General features: G+C 38.5%; 1 long non-coding RNA gene across 2 annotated transcripts in view; it reads right to left on the bottom strand.

Moving 5' to 3' along the window:
- Nucleotides 1-1,049: 1,049 nt before the first annotated feature.
- LOC125317315 overlaps nucleotides 1,050-21,064 on the bottom strand; it is a 41,814-nt gene continuing 21,799 nt past the window's right edge. For both annotated transcript variants that reach the window (XR_007200012.1, XR_007200013.1), the window contains one exon: nucleotides 1,050-3,036. This is a non-coding gene — a long non-coding RNA (uncharacterized LOC125317315). The remainder of the gene's footprint in view (nucleotides 3,037-21,064) is intronic.

Raw genomic sequence — 21,064 nt, 5'->3', positions numbered from 1 at the left:
GTTCACACCACCTTCCTTTCTTAGCAGCTCTCTTCAATTTTTTTCTATCCACTTGGCTGTTTTTGTAGTTTAAAAGCTATTTACTCAGACCCAGTGTAGCAACAGCAATCTCACTTCCAAAACTATGCATGATTATAGCAGAAAAGACGAACTGAAGATGCTCACTGTTTATTTAAACTCATCCCTGTTGTCATCTGTTCCCCTCAGCATTTAGTTGGGCAATGAAATATTAATTGCTTTATAATTTCTGTCAAAAATTCCCTCACAAATTACCTGTCACTATTTTAAAAGTAATGTGTGACAGATGATAAACACTAAGTCCTATTTGTTTATTTGAAATTCCATAGATGGGATTTTAATTTCAGAAGTAATTTGATAGTTTCTTAGTTGATTGCATGGCTGTTGAGTGTACAAATTACTGCTTGCAGCTGTTTTTGCAGTTCTTCCTCGGGGTTAAGCTGTTCAGAAGGAAACTATCACATTTAATTAAATCAAATAGGAAATAGAACAAAACTGGTTTTGGTGGGGGGGGTTAAGTTTCAAAATATTTATATTTCAATAATTATTTAGAAATTTGTTCATGCAATAAGTCTATCTATTGAGTATTTGTTGCAATTTTAATTTCAAAGTGCATTTCACACCTCATTCAGGATTTGTACAAGTAATTGAGAAGCTGCTTACAACAAGTTTCAACATTTTAAAGTGGTCACTGATTTGGTTCTTAAAGAGACTGCAGTAGGAGGAAATTTTGCTGGAGAAAGCTAGCAACATGGCTCCCAATCAGGCTGTGAACAGGAACTTGGAATAAAAACATAGACTTTGCAAAGCCACACAGTCCTAGCAACATTTTAGGAAAGCATATTTATTCTTCAGAACTTCATTATTGGGCAATGCCTCTCAGATACAGAAGACTATTAGGCTATGAAGCCAACCATCCCAATTTTTATGCCCTGATTGATCCCCTTCTGACTGCAAAGATAGGCTAAGACTAAGTTAGAGTGATCCCTTACAAGTTTGGGCATTCTTGATGCACTCTTGATACTCCCACTCATTTCTTATTCCACACTCTATTATTAATACAATGAATATTTTCATAATACAGAGTCACAGAATCACCAAGATTTTAGGACAGAGAAATACTGGGAAGTTTTGACCTTTCAGAGGCTTTCACATCCAGATATTAGAGTGAAGCAGATCTTTAATTTCTTTTTTATTTGAGTTCCTCCCTGATAAATTATATTCTAACCACTAGACAATTCATTCACCTACAACAAAAAATATGCAATTCCTGTAATTCTTCACCAGCTGAACTTCTTGTCATGAACACAAATCTCTCTCTTCCATTCCCATGACATCTTCTGTTTGGGTCTGATGATTGCCTCTAAAGTGTTGCAATGTTCCTGACTGGGTGACCATTGTACATCAAGGAGTAATGACCCACCCAGAAAAAACAGGGAGAACCTCTGGGCTGGGCTGGGCTGCACTGCCCATGGCCCTCAGGCTGTGTTGGTCATTCTGTAGCCCCTGTCTTCAGGATGAGCTTGGCCAGTGGTTACAAAAGGAGTGCGCAGCTTGCTCCCACATGGTATATAGATGGCTACATCACCTTGGTATCCTTGCTTTTATCTAAAAGTGCAACAAGTAGTTCTTATACAAACGCCCTTTCTGCTTGAGAGTAGAAGGGATGCACTGAGTTATTTTCTTGTAAGAAAATTCAATAAGAGGTCAAATAATCAAAATTGGATAATGCTTTTTATGGATGGGGTCTGCATGGTGTGCTGTGCCCTGACAGTTAAACCATTCAATGCTGCCTTATTCAGAGTTCTCAGTATGTAAGATGTAAAATTATCTATGCTTTTCTTTCTCTGTTGTGTTAGCTCAAAACTCCACCATTTTGAATGATACTTTACAGAGTCTTTTCTTACTTGCATCATAAGGAACCAGCACCTCATAGTGCAAAACATGTCCAAAATACCTACTATTCCACAAGAACCACAAGGTATGTGGAACCTGAAAGGCTTCTTAGCAGCCAGTTACATTCAAAAAGTTTGAGTATAATTCCTGCAGGAATGTGTGGATGTTATCTTGGTATTTCCAGACCACTTATACCTGCTGCTTGTTTGAAAAATAACTTTTGTTTTTGAATAGGTGTCAGTGGAAATTCTAGAGAAAAAAAAGTCTATTAAATAGACTTTTTTTTTTATTGTAGTTTGCATGCTGTTTCTATTGTATTGATGGTTTAACCTAGTATTGAGAAGCAATAAGAATCAAGTTAATTTAAATGATTTTGAGGTTTACTGTACTTAATTTCTCATAACATAGAGCCATTATACTCAGAAACTGATTGATATGTTCTCCTCACACTTCTGTCACCAGCCATTTTTACAAGCTTGTTATTGATTGCACTTAACACAAGGAAAAAAGGATCATGCAGTGGCATAGGCTTTTGCTCAGTCATGCTGAAAAGCACGTCCTATTTACATCACACTGGAAACTTGGAAGGTGATTTTTCAGATCCACAACTTTTCAGTTTCAAACTCCTTTTCAACAAATCCTCCATCAGAACAAAGGGCATATATTGTTTCCTGCCAGCTCATCTATGTGGTTCATAAATCCCTATATGAACCCAATATATCGATTACAGGGGTTTCAGATTTTTGTAATTCTAAAAACGTCATGTTGGGTTAGAAAGAGAAAGAATATGTGCCCCTGGTCTGCCCTGGGATGGAAAGATGAGATGAAAGATTAAGTAATTTCTATTATTTCAGTTGGGTTTTTTCCCTGGAGAATGGGAAAAGACTACCCATTCCTAAGCTTTTACACTTCACACTTCCCAGGGTCAATTTTACAGTCAGGTTCTCCAGTAGATCCTTTTCTATAAATAGCCACATCTTCATCTTTTTCTATCTCCTTTTTCAGATTGCATCCATTTTCTTACCTTCCTTTTAAAACTCAGATTTTCAGGATTCCTGATTTTCTTTCAAGGCTCTTCACTTAGGAGACACAGAGGTTGTTAGCTGATAGTTTCTGAATGTCCTGGTAAATACAGGAAGATCATCCTCAGTTGCTAAACAAACAAAGTATCCTACCAAGTATACCTGTATCACTTTCTCAAAATGCCCTGAAATGAGATTTAGACAGAAGTAGAGCATTCTGTTCACAAATTTTAGACTATTTCCTAAGCACACTGAAAAGCCTGGTTCAAAAGTATTATCGGTTTTCAACATCACAGACAGTCAAGCCCCTCCAAAAGACTTGAAGTTTATTAAAAATGGTTTATTCTAAAATGACACTTCCAGTCTTCTATGCATGTGTTTCTGTGTGTTTTCAATTAAAGATTATATGTTGGTTCCTTCAGGTTTACCCTTACTGTACATGCAAAATACAAAGTATCATACATTCTAATGTTAAGCAAAGAGAAAACAAGAACGTATTAAACATAAAGGGTTAGAGCATTTGCAAAACTATTGTTAGGAAAGTCTAGAATGACAACAGCTGCAAAATATTGTGTCTAAACAGAATTTAGCCTATAAAAATTATTTTCATAGGGCAGAGGTAATTTTTGCATTAAATTAACAGAACCAGAAAGAGCAGAAGTCAACTACAAATGTGGTACTGAACCACAGGACTAAAACAGACATCCTGTCCTGCCACAAAAATTCATCACTGTTAGAAGAAACTGAACAGGTGTTCTTTTCTTCATGAAGTTATGCCCAGGAACTAAGCCAGGACACAGCTGGAATATTTATTTATCTATTTCTCTAGAAAGAGATTTTAGAACAATATCAGAAATGCATGGAATATCTAACAGTCTTAGGGAAAAAGGTTACTATCATGTTTCCAGAGCAGCGATTTCAAAAGCCAGAGCCTGAAAAGATTGAACATACAATGCTGCATATAGGTAAAGATTTGTGTACAAAGGATTTAGCATAATTTCTTACTCAGTTTTCAAATTTTCTGCCAAATTTTATTCTATACTATCAGTTATAATGCCTAATTATTAAAATGGTAACTGTGTTAAGCTAAATTGGCAATTACCTGAAATGAAAAATCTTGCACTTTTAATATTTCAGCTAAAAATATGTCTGAGTTATTTCAATTATTTCTTCTTGTAATCCAGAAGGAATTTTCTCTCTTTCCATATAATGGCTGAGGCAAATATAATAAATGTTATTAAAGAGGCAAATTATAACCAACTTCAATGCCAGCATAAGGTTGCACACTTTCAAAAGAATTAATTATTTCCCACTGCCTTTTTATACCTACTGTGGAATCCTTAAATGTGCTTTTAAATACAGTTTTTGAAAGTGTCAGATTTTCACGGAAGCTCCATTTATAGCCTTGGTGTTTCTCGTCTAAAGGACACAGCTTTTCTTCCGACAGTCTGGGCTACCCCTAGACTCAACGCGTGCCTCTCCATCACTCCGAGGCAAACCAGCCTAGGCTTAGTTTTGATTGCTAGTAGTAGCAGTAGATTCCACTGAAATTCTTGTCTTAAAACTATGAAATTGAATAAAGTTAACCACTTTGGCTCTCAAAGTGCTCTATTGTGTATTTGGCCAGGGTGAAATATAAAAGCTGACTTAAGTCTTCCTTAACAAATTACTGGAGAAAGAAAAGAGAAGGCACAAACCATTCTCCCATTCAAGCATTCCCCAGTTCCACCTGGGCATTCAGAGTGCTATTCTTGCCCAGCAGCTGTAGAAACACCTGAAATATTGCAGCAATTTTTACTCAGAGGCAGCACATCCATTTTCATATGTACTGCATGACATTACCAGCCCCAATCAGTGCAACCTAAACCACTCTGAGAACGACTAGTTCATTTTTTTTAATCTTCATATTTTAATTTTGAAAAATGCAGACTATATTGTATTAACCATGTTTTGCCATAATAAGGTTCCTTCCCTCCAATGTATTAAAAGTTTTACAGGTATTCCTAGTAACTCTTCATAACATCAGTTATACCATAGCTGAAATAAAGGCCCAAGCTCTAAACTGCAAACCAGTAAAGTCTCATGTCATGTTGGCTGAGAGCTAAATACTAAATGCATTTCCAGAAATATTATTCTCAAAGAGCTGTGTCACTGGGTGTTCCACATAATTGTGAGCCTCATTCAACTGAGTAATGACTCACCTAGAAATACATGTTCATATACAAGAAACTTTTGCCAACAAAAGAACCAGACTCTTAAAGCATGCCACCAAGGAAAATAGTTTTAATTGTAGAACAGTGATTTTGCAGTACAGCTGCAGGGCAAGACAAAAATGTAAAATTAAAGAGGGTTTGCACTGCCTTTTATATGAACACTTTCAAGTGAAAAATCAAGGATTTATAACACAGGAACATGGAATGCAGATGAAAAGGACAATGTTCTTTATTGGTCTGACATCAGAGTTCTATTTCAGTGGCATCTCTCCCCACAAATTAAGAGCTAGAATAGAAGACACACATCTTTAGGTACTGATTTGCCAGTGAAAAATGGAGGCAATCACAAGGGGCTGTAGGTTGCCTCCCACAGCTGCAGTACTCTGCAAGTGAAAAGAAGGCATATCTGCAAGCTCCACTGCTCAGACCAGGAGTGCATTTTGTCTCTGTACCAGCTTCGGTGACTGTAAAGTCCACAGGAATTATTCAAAGGTAGAACTATTTTGTGTGTTCTTGGCCACCTCCTTACAGCTTTATTTATCTTGGATTCTGAGCCAGACTTTGGCCACCAGTCAATAAGTAGAGAAAGACCTGTAAAGTGAAGTCTACCAATTCCACTCAGAGCCACAGCCAGTAATCTGATGACATCTCTCCAAAGCACTTGTTAATGTTACTCAAAGTTAAAGCCAAGAGTTGTCATGGGGACATCATAAAAGATTTGTTCAAGTCAGTTTCACAAGTCATTAGCTATCAGCTGAAATTCCCGTTTCCCTAACTCAAATTTAAGTCATTAAAGCATACCTCTCTCAACTGCAAAAGAAGACAAAAATAACCCCTCCAAAGAAGAAGCACACTCTTAAATTTTCATTAATTTACATCCTTGAACTTAACCTTCCAAACTAAAGAGAACCCAGAGTATTGGGGAAGGTGAATCTGTAATTTCCTTCTCTGCGAGGGAAGCTTTAACTGAGAAAGCATGGCATGTAAATCTACTTTATTTTTAATATGTACCATTGTCTTTCTGTGCCCTGAAGGTTTAGATGCATAAAACCAATACAGAAACTATGGTCCATAAGCAATGGGGGAAAAAATTTCCAAGTAAATAAACCCCACAGTTGTGAGAAAATATGAAAAAATAATTTTTATTTAATAACACATGATTTTTTTCAAGCACCTATGGTATAAAAACATTAATGGAAATTGAAGGTTTTTAAAATTTTCTTTATCTAGTCTTTACAAGTCATAAAACATTGACAAAAAAACACACAACCATGTCCCCAAGAGGAATGAAGACACTTGGCAGGTGCTTGAGTCATTCACACACACAGATAATTTAGTCAGTTTTACTGTGTATTAAAATCAGTTCAAATAACCCACTATTTTATTTACTTAGAAGGAAATAGTTTGTCATTCTGCTCTCTATATAGGTACACAGGGCAAAAGGGACAATCGCATGAGTTGTCTTTTTTGGTTCTGGTGAGGCAGAAATGGGCAGCTCATCAGTGCAGAAAATTAGGGGATAAAACATTGTGACAGAAGAAATTCAAGAGACAAGCAACAAGGCTGGCCAGGAAAGACTAGAAATATTGATGGGAACATGTAAGGAACCTTTAATCAGATAGAAAGCTGGGGAAGCAGAGTTCAGTAGGTCACAAAATTATGCGGAACTTCAACTCTGAAATCAGAACCACTTGAGAAACATTTAAGGCAGTACTTGGTAGGGTTTAGAGCCAGCAGCAAGGAATAAAAAAACCCAACATGTTTTCTTTGTACAATGTACAGTATATAGAGAGTTATTTATACAGTATAGCTACCCACTGCATAGCACTTTACATGTAAAGTAAAGCTCTTTCAAATTCCAAACGAAGGGCACAATGGAGAAGTTCAAGCTGGATGTGGGAAAGTAGTTCAGTATTATGGTCAGAAGGGAGGAAAAGCAGAATAAGAAATCTAGAAATGCTATATGGATGGGTAAAATAGCACCTTTTCCAAGGGGGTATTTCTATTTGAGAAGGGTGTGAAGAGTGATTTAGAGACGACTCTTAGACCTAAGGCGTCGCATGTATTAAAACAAGCACCACTCTTCAAATTGGGAGGGTTGAGGAGCAATTTCCCCCAAATCTTCTACCCACACATTGCTATTTAAGTATACCAGAAAACTTATTGAAATAAAAAATAAAAAAGACACCCAGCAACAACAACAAAAAAACCAAACCAGAGGATGACTGAAAACAAGCTGAACTTGAAATGGTGACAAACTTTGCAAACACCACCACCAAAGACAGCACTATTATACCACTGCCTGTAGTCTGTATTGATGATAACAAGCATGGCATTATACTAAACATGAAAAGACTATGCCTCACGAAAAGAACGGACAAAACCCCCTGTCCCCTTGTTCCATGTACATTCTGACTCTGAAATTCCAAGATTCAGTTATAAGACTGATATGCACATGTATGAGGAACCCAAACATTTACATAATATGAAGACACTAAAAGAAAATGAATGTTGGGTAATGGAGCTCTTTTGTGCAGGTAGCCAAAGCCTGCAAGATCACAAGCTAAAGTAGGGAAATTTATGTGGAATTTACATCTCCTGCAACAAAATTTTTCTCAAGCACAAAGTTAGCATCGTAAAGGCAGATTGTATATTCCTTTATTTATAAATTCAGCAAAATGCTAAGATTTACTTGTTACAATTATTGAAGTTTAGGTAACAGCAAAGACATTTTATATTGAGGGATGTTGGTTTAGGTGCAGCCTAGTTAACTATTTTAGCAGCTGTGATCAACTATTTAACAGCTAAAAGCACACATCATTCTGGAAGACCATTAGAAAGACTTTGGGTCTCATCTGAGAAATTCTCACAGAGTATAACATTTTTTAAATTAAATAATACACTGAAATAACTGAAAGGTGAGTCAGAAAAGCACCTCTTGACTCATACCTGTTAGGAGTTAAATCTGTATTGGGAACAATGGTATATTGAAGGCAGTGGGCAATCCTTTGAAAGCACAATTCCATTATTAACACAAGTAACATTAATTGTACAGACTTAGGAAGTTGAAAGGTAAAGAAAAGTAGAAAGAACCAGAAAATTACAAAGTTACCTTACTGCTATTATTTGTGGCTCAGTTTTTAAAAATTAAATATCAGGACAGGAATTGACTCATTGAAACATCACTATTTTTCTCTTCTTTAGAGGTAGTTATTGTCCTACCAGATCCTTGGAGTAATAGAAGCATTTTCTATGCATGGGCCTACAATTATTTCCCACATTATTGCTGACGTACAACAGTAGTTGGTAAGATTTTTCTACATGGTTTATCCAGAGGAAGGCTCTCATTTGTCAATGTCATCTCCTCTGTAAATCACAGCTAAGTTTAAATCACCTGTAGTCATAAAAGACAGCAATAAACCCTTTCCTTAGGCAGATTAATTCATTTTAGTTTGAAAATTTGCATTTTTGTATTGTTACCTGTGCACAGATGTAGGCTTTAGCAGCCTTTGAAAACCACTGAAGCTCTTCAAATTAGTGAAAATGGAAGGGCAAAGATCAATGGCAGGAAGATGTATATGAAAGAAATTATCTACCAGCAAAATATTTGACATCCCCAAAAGCCTGGAACTATATTTAAATGTAAAGACTGACCATATACTGTTTTCCATGTAAGTCTTAATTTCCCTTTTTAATGATGTCTCAAAAATATTAGAACAAAGATATAAATAAAGCTCAAGACCAAGGGTGTTATTTGAATTAAACAAGTGGATAGAAAGTTAGCATTTGGGCAATGTAATATAGCATTCACCCGAACTGTTCACAGAGCACTTATTTAAGAAATTTTTCCTAACTAAGTCCCTGTGTCAAATATTCTAACATTTAGATATTAAAGAGATTAAAGTTATAGATAGTGTAGAAGCAACAGTGCTTATTCAGAGCAGAGAAGTGTGGGCAAAGAAATTAGAAGAAAATGGGTTAAAAATAAAGTATGTGCAATTACACCTTCTCAGCTACTTCTTTTTGAAAGCACTCCACCTTAGAGAAGATAAAATTTAGTACTGAGTCACCTCGTATAATTCAATTCCAGAATAACTTGCTTTTTAAAAGGGGAAATAGTGATTTGCTATTAGGAACTAAAAATTGCCTTGTGGAAAATATGCTGTTTTACCTGCTATAAAAAAACCTTCTGTATAAAGAACTATTAAAGCTCAAATTCATTATGGAAAAGTACAATAGGTTAAAGGTGTGACTGAAAACTGACCTATGATCACTCAGGCAAGCTACTGAATATCGTCAACAACTAAATGTTGGCTGTTCTTCATGTTTTGTTTGAAAGAGTTGCTATGGAAAAATATCTAGATTGTTATTGTAGTGGGTTGAACCTGAATTGATGGACAGTCTTTTAGACTAATGATGCTTCTCGCAATTTACATATTTAAACCTCTCAGAAAGGCGGGAATTGCTTTTTGTTTCAGCTCACCTCCGGGAAGGTGGGGGAAGCCTCCAGGACCCGCCGGACCAGGCTGGGGCCCCTGCCCCCTTCCCCCCTTTCCCAACACTGTGGCACAGATCCTGGGTCGCTGTGGGGGGGAACTGTCCCAGAGCCGCAGGCAGCTAAAACCAGCCATGGACTGCCACAGCTAAACCCATCTGGCACAGCTTCTTGGGACCAGCAGGTCCTTCTCCTCTCCATGCAGAGCTGGTGCAGCCAGCGGAAGCTGGTGGAGCCTCTTTCTTGCAGCCAGCACACTTTGCGCTGAACTGAAGAAGACACCATGCAGCCAGCAGCACAAAGGGAGCGAGGCTTTCTCCACCATAAAGCCTGAACAAGAACACTCTTCAACATGGCGGCTTCACAGTCAGAGAGAAAGAGAAGTGAGTCACGTGGGACGGAGCTGGAAATGGCGACGGGAGAAAAGAGGGCGGTGCCGCGATTCTCACGCGCAGCTTAAAAAAACTTTTTGCATGCTGTGGTAAGAAACTGTAATATCACAAACTGTTTGTCTCTTTAATCCATTTGAAGTACATGGGGGGATGAAAAATTCACGTGTGGCCCGTGAAAATTGTGAAGAGTGCCTACACCAGGCTATATAGAAGCAGTGAGAGGCTGTTAGAGACTTGTGGCGAAGAAAAGCCTTTGTGTTCAGGCCAAAGTAACTCATCCTTAAAAAGATTAATAACCCCATGTGATAGCCTATGTTTGGCAGAGTGAAGGAACTGTGAGATTCTCATGGAAGAGAGTTTTACACCACAGCAAATTGTTTCTTTCTGAGTGGGTCTGCTGTTTGTGGCAGTTTGGGAGCCATGTGAAGCAGAAGAAAACCCTTTTTTCCTTAAGCATAAGAAAGAGACTTTTCAAGAACTGCAGCACTGACCAAAATGCCATGTTCTGTTATTCTTTGTGTGAGTTGGGTAAGAGGATGGAAGTGCTGGAAGGGGGGGAGGGGGTTGGCTTTAATTTCTTGTTATTTCTTTTTACTTTTAATTCTATTAGTAATAAAACTCTTTGTACCGCAACTGTTTAAGTTTGAACCTGTTTTGCCTTGCAGCTCTCTAGTTTTCCTCAATATTTTCCTATTTTCTCCTTATAAAAATAACAGATTTCGTGTGCTTGAAGCTTAGCTGCGTCAAACCACGACAGTTATCTATTTGCTAGACCAAAGACTGATGATCCAGTAAGGCACAGTTGTGATAGTACATTATTACTAACAAAACTAGCAAAGTTTTTCCTTACTCATTGAAATGATGGACAAGAAGTCACATTAAAAACAGTAAGCGAGTCAGAGTTTAAGAATTTTTTCTGATTAAAAGAAAGGTTAATACCTTTATGTAATAACTGCCAAAATGTATATAAATAAATTGTTGCTTTTTAAACATGAAAAACTATCTTACGGAGAATGGCAACATTACTTACTTAAGCTATCATAATATATGGTCAAATGTATTTATGACTGCTGTCATAATGTGATGAATTTTGTTTATACCAAGAAAGGAACAAAAACTTGGATGATAGCAGCAGAAATATGAGCAAGCAAAGAGAAAGTATGGAGATAACTGCAACAGATCAACCTTCAAATCTTATGTACTCTAGTTGAAAATTAGTATCTTCATAGTGTTATTTGCCTATAAATTTTAATTTCATTATTATTTTATATATTTATGGAATCCAAAAAGGGAGGTATTTGGTTATGTTCTTCATTTTAGAATAATGGAGCCAAGGAACAGAAGAAATGCAATTTGTAGGCTCTTGTCCATCTTTAACCTTTAAAGTATTACTCTGCTCAGTGTTAAAAAAACAAAGAAAAATTTGTTATCTTGTGACTGCTGGTTGCATTGTCAGAATTATGAATTATGGAAAGAACAATTTTAAAGATGAGCCTTTAAAACTTGCTGGTGTAGGAGAGAGCTAGAAACAGTGCCCTTGTTTTAATTTTTTTTTAATAGCATACAACAACACTGAATGAATTAATTCTCATCCATAACATGGTTTGTTATACCTAATATGATCCCTTATATCTACCACACCATGTATATGTCCTCATCTCCTAATGGTAAAATTATTGAAGCAGTTAACATGTTCTGATATAGTTATTATACTTACATTAGCTTCACCAAAATTGCAAAAGGCAATACTAGCATCCTCACTTTATGAATGAAATTGCACGTGTATTTTCAAACAAGAGATCTGTACCTACTGATTTGTGAATGATCACAGCATATTTTTTGACAAGTAATAATTAATAACACTTCATAGACTGCTGCTCACCTGTGATTCTTTTCCAGGATGGACAATTGAAAACATTATACAGAGATTATTTGATATTCTTTTCCTTCCCTTTTTTTAAAATTAATGATTTAATAATTAAACTGCAATAGTTCATTATAAATCTCAAGGTACTACATTCCCCATAGCATTTTACCAAATTTTGAAGCTCATTGTACAAAATGTTGATATTTTGTAACAAACAGAAAGCACAGGGAGAGATTTAGTGAAGAATAAAAATCTCAGGAATCTTGAATGAAAATTCTTGGCATGAGTTCTGTTAAACATGTTGCTTTGCTTTTTTCCCAAGCAGACACAGTTCTCTGTAAGTCACTAGCTCATCCAAGGATGGTATAACACAGAAACAGCAGTCAGGGCTGGTAAACTCTGGGAAGAAGCCTGGAACATTCATCAAAACTCAGATACGTGCCACACTGAAAACAGGACATAAATAGAAATCTCTATTGGTTGTTCCCTCTCTCAGAGGCAAAATCCCCACTATTTTGAGTGTTTCTGGGGCAGTCTTCCTATTACATTACACTACACCACCGACCTTTGCTTGAAAATAGCCAGCCTCTCCTATCTTTTCAGAGATACACATTCACAGATCCTAATGAACTTCCCATTTAAAAAGAAAAACATCTTGATTTCATAGGAAAATACCATGGCCTATTTTACAACAGAAGTAGGGGATGATAATGTTTAAATACATATTCTGTATTGTTTCATGAAGGAACTCAGAAAACCTTTATTCTTATTCACACATAAATGATTTTAAAGTTTCCAGAAACATAAATCTGAAATAAACTGTTTACAAATTTGTAGTGTATTGCAAGCAACCTGTAAAGATTCCCATTTATGTCAATTAAAAAAAAATTATTATGCATGTGTAATAGTGTATAGTTTGCTTATAAGCAACATTAGAATTTCAAGGTTTTACCCAAGAAATATCATTATCAAAGATTTGAGGGTCTAGCACAGATGTTAATTCTTTGATGATGCTAAATGTACCTGAACAACTGAAACTTTATATATAATGTTATCGTGTGCTCACCTGACAAAATACTATTTATCTTTCACATAATTCTTTTACATAATATTTTATTACTGTAATAAAATAATTTTCAAATATGCCTTTAGAAGGACACTAAAGTAAAGTTTATTGAATAACTTATTAAAATCTTAATGCTTAAATATACACCAATAATTTAAAATAATATATATTGCAGCTAACGCATCATTATTTTGTACATTTTCTATGATATATGCTACATATTTTGGATGAAAATTGTATTATTTAAAGTCTACTTCTGTTTGCAATCAACTTTAGAGCAATTGAGTTTTCTCTGAGTGGCATGGTACTCCTTACAAGATTTCTATTAATACAAGTAGGTTAATTTCAAAGAAGCTGAATTATAGGTTTGTTGAAAGTCATTGCTTTAGCAATCACAGGATTGTGAATTCGGTAATTGTTTACCAAATGCTTTTTATCAGGATCAAAAATGTTTCCCAAGATTGGAATGCATTTCTTCTATTTGAGAGTTCTGTGTATGGTAGTCCCTGTAGAGAAGTTGACATGTGTATTACAAAATGAGTCGATTTTCAGCCTTTGATACAGAATCACAGAATATTCTGAGTTGGAAGGGACCCACAAGGGTCATCAAGTCCGTCTCCTGAGTGAATGCCCTGTATGGGGATCAAACTTGTAGCTAGAAAATCTGTATTAATTTTTCCCTTTCTTATGAGTATGTGAACACTGGTGTACACCTCTCATAAATGCAATAGTCATACTGGATACTCTGGAACTGGTGCAGAGGCTCTCAGTCTCCCCTTCACCTTGTTACATTCTGTATAAATAATTAAATACTCCCTTAAGCAAAGTTGATAACCTATTTTTACCCTCTTGTATTTACCAGCGACAAGGATACAGGATCCTCCTTTGTACCATTCATTTTGCCTAAATTATTTAATTCATGGCAAAATACTTATCTGAGAAGAGAGCAAGAGAAGGGCATGGCAGAATTCTTTATTGCTTAGCAGTTGACTTTACTGACACCTGAGATAAAAGACTATGTTTGACTTCACAGATCCACCTTAAGTTATTCAAGGTAATTTTTAAATACTGACATTTTTAAAAGTCTAAAACAATCACTACTGTCATGATTGTCCTGGGGTGACTTTATGATGTGTATCCCATGTCGCTGCCCTATGCCCAGAAATTAACTTTGTGCCTTTCTATGCCTCTAAACTGAGCCTGAGACGGGGAAGGAAAAACAGAGCAAAACTTTTTCAAAGCAGTTTGCAGCTTGTTCAAGGTCACACAGAGATAGCAGTTTTTCCCAGCTGCCGCAGGGGAGTGAGGAGGCACCCAGCTTGCTGCTTTCCAGTCAGCTTTTGGCCAGTTTTTTTTAGTTTCCTTTTCTCTGGAGAGAGACGGAGAGTTGAACTTTGCTTTTCCTTCTCTGGAATTGCGGATTTTCTCCCTTTTCTACTGGACTGCTTTCAACCTCAGAGCACATCAGGAGGACTTTCCACCGGGCACAGAGGGCCTGGCCCTGGGCCAAGCCCCAGCTCCGAGGAGACCAAAGGGAGGACTCTAACACTTCTTCCCAGGTTTTTTCTCCACAGCGAGAGATTTTATTATTTAGCATTATTTTCCTTTTCCTGTGTGTTTGTTAAATAAATAGTTTTATCTCCTTCACTTTCCTTCGAGGAAAATTTATTTTTCCCGAACCTGGTGGGGGAGGGGTGGTTGTGCCTTCTCTCAGAGTATATATTTCTAAATTTGGCCAAACCGGAACAACGATTTAGCATAGTTAGAGAGGGCTCCAGCCACGGAAGTGATTTTTTGGGAAGAGGTGCTTACAGCTTCCTCTAGACGCAATAGAACCAATCAGCTGGCTAGTTTGAATATTGGCAACTTTTTAAAGCCACCTAAGAAGCTTGACACACCTCTGTGATACACATTTAGGAACGAACAAACCCTGGGAAAGCTCTCTTGCTTCCAGCTTTTGGACAGGTAACTGGGGGGGGCTGCAGGCGGCCCAGCAGGGACACAGCCATCCCGGAGCCGTGCGGGCCTGTTCCACCTGCTGTCCCCCGTGCGGGCCGGCCCCGCAGCCCTGCTCCCTGCAGGCGGCCCGCGGCGCGGCTCGGCCAGGCCCCCCCACCCCCCCCAGTGAGGCCAAGGGTTCATCTGAGGCTGCTGCCCGGCAAAGATGATGTGACCAACAGCGAGAGGCAAATTCCAGCTGCAAGGCCCGGGTGAGATTAACCCTTTTAGTGCTGTAGGATTCTCCAGAACAGATGAAGCCTGCAGACATCAATCCTCTCCCGAGTCAGAGGAAGAGGAAAGGTGAAGGCACATGAAGAAAACACCATAAAGACACCAAAGTCAGTGAAGAAGGAAGAGCTGAAACCCTGAGAGAGGAAAAAGAGGAGATGCTTCAAGCTTAGAAGCTGAAATTCTGTTGTAAAGCTATGGTGATGGACTATGATACATCAGAGTACCCATTGTAATTTCATGAAAGCATGGGGGGGTGAAGAGTTCAAACTGCAATTGTGAGTAAAAGTACCTGTGCTGAAATAAGCAAATGTTGAAATAGCTGTGATTTGATGAGAAGCTTCAACAGAGAGAGATGAAAGTGATGCGGACCCTTGCTCCCAGGGAAGGAGGAGGGCCTCTATTCCTGGAGCTGAAGATGCTCCCAGAGACAGGTGAAGAGAACCTTTGCTTCTGAACAGCTCATCCTTAAAATGGTACCCCATTACCTCAAGATTGAGCCCTCAAAAGCAGTTGTGGGGAAAGCTGTAAGTCGAGGGAAGGGACTTTCACCTTCACATGTGAGCAGAGAACCAACCCGGGCAGCTGTCTCGCTGTGACACTGAAGCCATGAGAGAATTGTTTCCTGTGGAGATGTCTCCATAGCATGAGCAGGAGAGACTCCTCTCCCTATGTGAACTGAAAAAGATTATTACAGAGGTGGTAAACTGACTGACAATCTCAAGGGTTGTCTTTTTACATTGTCAGTGGGAGAAGGGAGAAAGGTGGGGGGAGGAAACTTGTTCTGAAGGTTTAGACTGGTTTTTTTTTCTTTCTTTCTTTTAGGTCTGTTAATAAACTTCTTTATATTCCTTTAAGTTTTGTGGTTGCTTTGCTTTCTCCTAATTCTTATCTCAGAGAAGCAAAATAAGTAAGTAATGGATATTTTGAACTGAACCACTTCAACTACTGACCCTTTGTTGGGGTTTTAGTTTAGTCTTAGGTTTTCCTGTTAAAGGAATTTTCTCCCATATGCATGTTGCTAGGGGACAAATAGCTGTACTTAAGAAAGACAAAAACGGGAGTGGGGCGGGCCTGGCTACTCTTTTGTCTACACCTGGGTGTGGGGACAGTTCGCTCTGAGCGTCCGGAGAGAGAAGCTGCAGAGAAAGGAGCTGCTGCTGCTTTCTTTTTGGCCGTTCTTTCTTCCTGCTGGAAGCAACGCCGGGACCCCAAAAGCCGCTTTCCCTGCCCTGCTGGAGACCGAGCTGTGGCTGCCCTGCCCCGCTGCTGCTTCGAGCTTTCGCTACGCTGTAGCCCTGCTCGCCCTGCCTGCCTGGGCCTCCGTGGTTTTTTCCCATCTGGATACATCTCGCCTGCCACCCGGGATTTGCGTTCATCCCTGCCCTTCCAGCCTGCTGTTCCTGAGAGCCCGGGATCGGCTGCCCAGGGGTTTGTGAAGCCTTTGTCCCATCCCTTCCCGGGATCCCAGGGCACCAGAGCCGCGTGTTTCCCGAGCTCGCTCCGGAGCGCCCCCTGCAGCCGCGGGGGAACCATCGCACCTGCCCTGCTCACCGGGAGCCGCCAGCGCCCCTGCCGGCTGCGAGCGGAACTGCACCCGAGGGGAAAGGGCCTGACAGCCGAGAAGGCTGGCACTGGGTTTGTGTTTGCTGTTACTGCCATAGTTGTTGTTGTTTTGTTTGACTGGTTATATACATATATATATATAGTAAAGAACTGTTATTCCTATTTCCCACATCTTTGCCTAAAGGCCCTTGATTTCAAAATATAATAACTTGGAGGGAAAAGGGGTTATATCTGCCACTTCAAGGGGGGCCTCTGCCTTCCTTAGCAGACACCTGTCTTTCAAAACCGAGACACCCTTCAGATTACTTAGTAATTTCAGTCTGCCTCAAAATCTAGTATCTTTTTGCTATTTATAGGAAAAGGGAAGAAGTAACTTTTTTTCTGATTAATATTAAAGAATGTGACAAGTAGTGTCCCTCAGGGGTCTGTATTGGGACCAATGTTATTTAATATCTTCATTAATGACATAGATGAAGGGATCAAGTGCACCCTCAGCAAATTCATAGGTAACACCAAGCTGAGTGGTATAGTTGACACACCTGAAGGGCAGGATGCCATCCAGAGGGACATGGAGAAGCTTGGGAAGTGGGCCCATGGGAATCTCATGAGGTTTAACAAGGCCAGGTGTGAGGTGCTCCACCTGGGTTGGCACAGCAATACCAATACAGGCTGGGGATGAACAGACTGAGAGCAGCCCTGCTGAGACAGACTTGGAGGTACTGGGGAATGAGAGGTTGCACATGATCTGTCAATGCGTGCTCACAGTCCAGACAGCCAATTGTACCCTGGGCTGCATCCAAAGCAGTGTGGCCAGCAGGGTGAGGGAGAAGATGCTGCCTCTCTGTTCCTCTCTGGTGAGACCCCAGTGGAGTGCTGCATCCAGCTCTGGGGTCCCCAGCACAGGAAGGACAGAAAGGACACTGACATCCTGGAGCGAGTCCAGAGGAGGCCACAGAGATGATCAGAGGGATGGAGCACCTCTCCTACAAAGGAAGGCTGAGAAAATTGGGTTTGTTCAGCCTAGGGAAGAGAAGACTTTGGGGTGACCCCATTGCAGCCTTCCAGTACCTGAAGGGAGCCTACAAGTGAGCATGTGCTCCATGGTCTAATGACAGTGGGTCCTGCACAGGAAACACGAGGAGAAAGGATGTATTTGCTGATGAAAAGCACATTGGTCTCATGAGGGAAATTAACAGAAACTGGAAGGAAGAGTTTCGTATCATGAAGAGTAATTTGTAAAAATTTTCAGGAATAGCCCTCTTAGGGTGCGCATTTTGTTCCACTGAGCACAAAAACATGATCATTTATATGATCATTTTATTGTGGATATTTCAAATAAGAGCAGATGGCTCCTAGTCTCATTCTCAGGCCTGGATTTCTTTTAGCCTAACATGTAAGATACGTGCTCAAGTACTGAGTTAAGTACACTGAGTCACCTCTTGTTGAACAGGTATGTTTCTTAATGGGGAGGCAGGAGGGGAAAGAAGTGTGTGCATTCAGCTTTCACATACAGGTAAGGCTTTTTCTTTGTTGCAAAGTACTGAAAAGAATAATTTTCAGTTTCAATGGGTAAGTCAGGTCCTTGCAAGGGAGAGTCAGACTAAGTTACTGAGAAGGACATCTTCAAATTCCAGGCTTCTGCTGAAGGAGGAAAAGTCTTGCATTTCACAAGAACAAAAAATTAGCCTCTTCCCTCTTCTGCTTGTTTATATACATTTAAACTTAAATTGTATAGCAATAATTTATATCAGAGCATTGTGTGTGCTGTGTGTAAGCCACTGCCCAGCAAGAAGTTCTCACTGAAGTTCTGGCAGGATATCGTGCCTGGGGACAGGCATAAAGCTGACCAATGCCCCCAGAAAATAAAATGGGATTATTAAGAATTTTACTTTCTAAATTTTTGGCTAATAAATCCCATCAATTATTTTTTAAATTAATAATTCATGCACCATTTATGGTGGCTTTTAATTTCTTGTTTCTCTCAGCATCATTCAGGCTGATTCAGTAACACAGAGTACCACCGTTAAGGGTTTTAATTGTTTCTGCACCTCTCTGCTTGCACAGCAACAGATATGGATACTTTCTTTTGGCAAACTGAAGAGTAGTTTAAAAAAACAGCTTCTAAAAGAGAGTGTTATTTCATTTCTTGGATACTTTCTACAGTCTTTCTTGTGCGATGTATTTACTGTGCTATCAAAAATAGAGCTGTTCTTCCACTTTGTCTGGTTCAATGAAATGCTATACGTGGAAGAATATAAGTTTTAAAGAGTGACAAGTTTTATTGAACAACTCCTAGACTGTGAGAGAAAGTCAATAAGGTATAATAAGATGACAGCAATGTTGATAATATAACAAATCCTTTACTAAAAATAGCAAAGAAATGTAGACACAACATAAATTGAATATACTTCTATGTGACACAAATATGTCTGGTGAATCCATTGAAAACAAAAGAAAAAACTTCCATTCCAACACCCTGAAATCACCAGGAAAGTCTTCATGTAGTAGAGATAGACTTCCTTGACAGAGATTTATAAGGATTTAAGGGTGATTTGCTTACTTCTCTGTATTTTACAAAGACATTATTGAACTCATACAGGATCTTTGGGATAGAAGATCACAAGCAAGTTTGCAATTTAGATGATCTTTTTATGATCCTGACCAGGCAGAAACGAGTACCGATGGTGACATTCAGACATGAGTTCGTCTTCAGTATAAAGCACAAAGCAGTTACTGAGTTTGGTTCCATAGAGCCACATTAGAAAAAGAGGACTCCTGTTAGAGGAGTGTGAAATGTCATTAATGTTTTATTTAAAGAGTGACTGTGAAGAAAGGTGGTTATTTAGGCTGCCATGAGAAAAAAAAGATTACAAATTCCTAGTCAAAAGAAGTGACTGGCAAAATGTGAAAGCCTCATATAGCTTTGATTGCAGTTAAAGTTTAGCTAAACTTTACTATCAGTAAATTAAGTTGTATGGAAAATACCCAGAATTTAGCAGAGTGTAGATTACTCAGTGGTAAGTCACAATAAGAATGTGCAAAGTACTTTTATTGTATATGTATTCGATTCACACTGACAAAGAGCAGTAGTTTCTTTGATACCCATCAACTCCTTTTCCTTACATTATAATTTTCAATTTCAAACCCACTGCAGCACAAACTTTGCCTTCTCACAGGGCTGCAGTTGTGTGGTTTTTTCTTATTTGTAGAGATTTCTGTTCTTTTAAATAAGCCATAGGTTTAGTTGCAATTATAATTAACATCAGCCTGCGAAAGCGAGTTGTAACTCTTGCTTGGGTATCCCTTGAAAAAAAGGGTATACAGGCGAGAATTACACAAAAAAATATTAAAAGGATAGAGAACTTTCCTTTCAAGATGTTTTTTTCCGATGTGTAGCAGTTCTTCAGCAGGGGAATTATAAGGAGACACTTTACTACCAAGGTGAGGTGGCTTGCTGTTATTTTCTTTTACTGCTGAAAGGCAGTCTCTTGGAAAAAAAAAAAATTACCCATACTAGCACATGGTTACAGCTAGAAGACAGGAGTGTAAATGAACAGATCATCACCCACTAATATGGAAAGGAAGTTTCTACTTTATTCTGCCCGCAGCTGAAACTATGGGAAAGATTTACGTAGAAAACTCATCCTTTCCCAGAATAAAATGTTGGTGAATTAGTTGGATCAATGTCAAATATGAAATTTTGGAATGAAAAAAGAGAGATATCATTAAACAAGTGATGTTTAGCTGCCACAATTAGCTGTCAGCTAAAGGGAATGAATTAATGAGAACTGCATCACCTTGCTCAATATACTAAGTAATTGCTTGATTTCAGATTTTCTGGACATCTGGATTTCAACTTGGTTTCCTATTTACACCATATCTAGAATGAACTCTGTACACTTCCTGTCTCTAGAAGTAATATTAAATAATATCCAACAGCAGAAATGTGTCCATTATTCTGCTTTCAGAGACTTTTTTTTCAAATAGATGCTTATTTAGCACAGTAGATTTATACTACACAATACAACAAAGTTAAATTGAGAGTCAAGTTATAAGTCAGCTAGATTACAGGCAACCATAATAAACGTAATAGATTTAGAATGGCCTAATATATTCAAACAAATTATGTGTTGGATTAGATAACAGCCATTGCAGTGAGAGTAGTTGACCATTCTGCAATCATTATATGGGACTTATGACTTTACTACTTTTTACATTCTCAGAATCATCATTAATGACAGCAATTCAGTCTGAATCAGGTATTATTCTAATATAGACTACTATGACACAAATACATTTC

This window comes from Corvus hawaiiensis, chromosome 26 (assembly GCF_020740725.1).
Source record: "Corvus hawaiiensis isolate bCorHaw1 chromosome 26, bCorHaw1.pri.cur, whole genome shotgun sequence".
Classification (NCBI taxonomy): Eukaryota; Metazoa; Chordata; class Aves; order Passeriformes; family Corvidae; genus Corvus; species Corvus hawaiiensis.
This window is presented reverse-complemented; position numbering and strand designations above follow the sequence as displayed.